The following is a 4,683-nucleotide window of genomic DNA, read 5'->3' on the forward strand; positions in this document are numbered from 1 at the left end:
ATATTGGCTGACAAAGAGAATCAAATGCCCAATTCTCTTTAGTGAACTTTATGTACTCATTAATGAACTTGAAAGTTGCAAAAGTGATTAATATGTACGTTGTATGTGACTTGTTTTGCCCAATTCCCAATAGTTAACTATATGTGCTCATTAACGAACTTGAAAGCTGCAAAAGTGATCTATACGTACGTTATACGGGACTTAAGTCACATAAAGGGCACAAAAGTGCTCAATACGGGATTTGGTAAGTCACATAAAGGGCACAAAAGTGCTCAAACGGGATTTGATAAGTCACAAAAAGAGCATTGATGTGCTTTCAAAATCAAATCACCTCTTCGAGTTTTAGTTTCAGTTAGAACAACATCTAGGCGTGGCCTCGTGGTAGCGTGTTCGATTCTCACCACGAAGGTCGGGGTTCGATCCCCAAGCCGGGCAAGTTTTTTTCAATAAGTAGTTATGTACTTGAGTGACCATTCTGATGCGATATATGTAGGAAATGTAGGAAAGAAGCAATTGAGCCATTTGTCGAGTTTGAAATCCGGCGCGTGGCATCATGGAGGCACCGGTACAGAACACAGTAAATAATCAAGAGAAGGTGATATGAACCGAAGCCAACGGTTCAGTTGAGATAGAGAGAAATTTTTTTGCTAACTTTGCGATTTTTTGGAAGCTGAATTAAGAGGCCGCTGGAAGCTGAATAGAAGATCATTAAGACTTTTTTGGAACTTGAAAGTATCAATAAGAACTTAAATTTTGAGCCGCATAGAACGTACTTCATGTCAATGATGGGGCTGAGTAAGCGTTCTTGTACCTGTTTTATGGAACTTTTGGTTGCTTGGGTAGGTACGTAAAAATATTCATACGTATCAGCACAAACCACCCTACGTAACCATGCGGGCGATTCCTTCAGTCTGCCATAGGACGGCAGATTTCGAGAGCACGACTGGGAGAGCCATGGATTTTTTTCGATTTACGCTCTCCCGGGGGGTTGTGCTTGCTTGCTACAAAACTTTTGCAAATCTGGACGAATTCCGATATCATTTAGTAAATTCGGAAAATGTTGCTACAAATTTTTGAAAAACCACATAAACAGCATATCAATCGATTGTAGAGATTAAAATCTATCATTGGGTATATAAAAAATGGGCAGGTTTGATGAAAAGTTTTAAGAAATCACGATAACAAAATGAGAAATGTGCGCATCATAACAGACGGGTTCGAAAATCACGATTTTTTTCTTGTTTTCATTCTCGTATTACGAATAACAGTAATATTTGAGATACTAAGTGTATTCAGTGAAAATGATTATCAAGTTATCAAAATAAAACTAAATTTTAAATTTTGAAAATCGGTCGAATTATGAATGAGATACAGCGCTGCCAAGAAAAAATGTTACCTCTTTTAAAAAGTGAGAATTTTTTTTCTGGTAATTCCAAGATCGTGACCAAAATTCCCATGGGACCCTAAATTTTTTATATGTGTTTAAAAAGATTTATTTTTCACAATTTCAAAACATATAAAAAAAATTTTTACACCAACCTATACTGCAGATATAAGAATTTTAAAATGATGTCTTTTTTCTGTTCAAAGCGTTCTATAGGTCATCTGCTAAGTCAAATCGATTTAAATTTTATATATTTAAAATCTTGAATAAATTACCTAAACTATGAATCTAAATTCATAAATATCGGTCAAGATATGTGACCAGTGGAACGAAATCAATTTACTAGTCAAAACAAACGAAAAATATTTTTTTCAAAATTTTGCGAACGGCCTAGGAAGGTTAAGCCCGAAATTTGTTGCATACAATAACATAACATTGTATGATTTAGACAAATAATTAATGTTGAAATGCCATGGGTATTTTTATTAGTGACTAGCTGACCCGGTGTGCTTTGCTACACCTTTCAAAATCGAATGATATTTTCAGAATTTATTCAAATTTTTATTGTTTTATTGCCATTATTTCAAATCAAAATATAACATAATTCATAAGCAACCGCTATAAAATGAGAGCTGCAGCTGGAGTTTCGAATTGCAACACAAAAATAACTTAAACTAATATTCTGAATCTTGATCTTTAAATTTGCGTTAAATCTTTGGAAATTTTAATCTGTTTCTTTAAGCTTCGCCCTTAAAAAGGAGGGTCTCAAATTAATCGTACGTAAACAATCCAACTGATAAAATATGGTTGTTTTTGTTTGATATGTTCTGGATTTATGCTAAAAAACTGACCCCTGTCCTTCCCTTCCCCCCTGCTGAATGGAGATCGTGATCTTTAATAATTAATCATACCCATTTTTTTCGTTCCCAAAAATCTTCTTGTATCAAATATTGTTCCATTGGTTGATAAGTTTTTAAGCTTTACAACAAATTTATATGGAAACCCCTCCTTTTTTTTCTATCTCTACACTGTAAAGTGTAATGGTCTATAACAATCGTAGAAACATATCTCGTAACCAAGTACCTTTCCATGCCATATTTGTTTCCATTTGTTGGCTTCGTTAGCATAAATTGAGAACTAATGCTAACAAAATTGTATTGGGCTCACCTCCCTCCTCCCATGTACCTACTCACAGAATAGAGCATGGTGTGTCAGATAATCATAGAATCATGTCAAAATGATTTTCCATGTTAAGTTTTGTCCATTTCTCTCCTCTTCCCTTCCTTTATTCCTAATTCTATCATCCCACTGCAAGAAAGGAATTGTTTGACGTAAAAAAATTTCTCGTATTAAAATATTATCCCATGCCAAATTTGGATTTATTTGCGTTGTAAATTCTTGAGTTATGCATAAACTTGAAAGGAAGTACCATCCCCCTTCCGTTCTCCCCATTGAATGGAGGGGTGAGAACATAATATTCATAAAAGTATTTTTTGTTCTCAAATACTTTTTGATATCAAATTTTATTTCATTTGCTCTAATAATTCTCGAGCTATGCAAAAAAACTGTATGGAAGCCCCCTTTTCCCCCTTTTTATCATTCCATTGAAAAAAGGTGGCTTCAATTTATAATAGAAACATTTCTCGTATCCAAATACCCTCACATGCCAAATATGGTTCAATTTGCTCGATCAGCTCTCCAGTTATACTGAAAATTGTAAGGGAGACCTTTCAGAGAAAATTAAAAAGAGGGCCCCTCCCCCTTTTATATCTCCCTACTGGAAAGACGGAGGGGTCTCAAATAATTATTGAAATATTATTCGTATCCAAATACCTTCCCATGCCAAATTTGGTTCCATTTGCTTTATTAGTTTTTGAGTTATGTAAAAAAATATGAAAGAGGCCCCTCCTCCTTTCAACTGCAGGGAGGAAGGGGCCTCAAATAATCATTGAAATATTTTTCGTATCAAAATACCTTCCCATGCCAAATTTGGTTCCAATATCTTGATTAGTTTTCGAGTTATATGAAAAATTGTAAGGTAGCCCCTCTCCTCCCTTCCTATCACCCCACTGAGAGGAGGGAGGGGTACCTTATATTCATTGAAATATTCCCCGTTCCCAAATACCACCTCATGCCAAATTTGATACCATTTGCTTAATGGGTTCTCGAGTTATGCAAAAAATTGTCTTCTATTTGGGAGGCCCCTCCCCCCCCTTCCTGTTAGGGGGAGGGGTCCCAAACCAGAATAGGAACCTTCCCCGGCCTCCATTACCCCCACTTGCCAAGTTTCACGTAAATCGGTTTAGTAGTTTCCGAGTCTATAGGGAACAGACAGAAAGACAGACAGAAATTCATTTTTATTTATGTACTAGCTGACCCGGTGTGCTTTGCTACACCTTTCAAAATCAAATGATATTTTCAAAAATTATTCAAAGTTTTATTGTTTTATTGGCATTATTTTAAATCAAATTATAACATAATTTATAAACAACCGCTATAAAATAAGAGCTGCAGCTGAAGTTTCGAATTGCAACACAAAGATAACTTGAACAAATATTCTAAATCTCGCTCTATAAATTTGTGTTAAAGGTCTGGTAATTTGAATCTGTCTGGAGGGTCTCAATTTAATCGTACGCAAACAATCCAACTTATAAAATATGGTTGTTTTTTCTTGATATGTTCTGGATTTATGCTGAAAAACTGATAAGAGAGCACCTCCCCTGTCCTTACCTTCACCCCCTGCTGAATGGAGGTCGTGGTTTTTAATAATCATACCTAAGGTTTTCGTTCCCAAAAATCCTATTATATCAAATACAGTTCCATTGGTTGATAAGTTTTTAAGCTTCGCAACAAAATTAATATGGAGCCTCCTCCTTTCTTCCCCTCTCTACACTGTAAAGCGTAAAGATCTATAACAATCCTAGAAACATATCTCGTAACCAAGTACCTTTCCATGCTATATTTGTTTCCATTTGTTGGCTTTGTTAGAATAAATTGAGAACTTATGCTAACACTATTGTATTGGGCTCACCTCCCTTCTTTTATGTACCTACTCACTGAAAGGAGGATGGTGTGTCAGATAATCATAGAATCATACAAAAATGATTTCCATGTAAAGTTTTGTCCATTTCTCGGATTTTGTAAAAAAAAAGTTAAATGTAAGCCTCCTCTTCCCTTCCTATATTCCCAATTCTGTCATCCTACTGCAAGAAAGGAATTGTTTAACATAGAAAAAGTATTTTTCGTACTGAAATACCTTTTGATGCCAAATTTGATTTCATTTGCTCGCCTTTCCCTTT

The sequence above is a fragment of the Uranotaenia lowii genome, chromosome 1 (genome assembly GCF_029784155.1).
Source record: "Uranotaenia lowii strain MFRU-FL chromosome 1, ASM2978415v1, whole genome shotgun sequence".
Lineage (NCBI taxonomy): Eukaryota > Metazoa > Arthropoda > Insecta > Diptera > Culicidae > Uranotaenia > Uranotaenia lowii.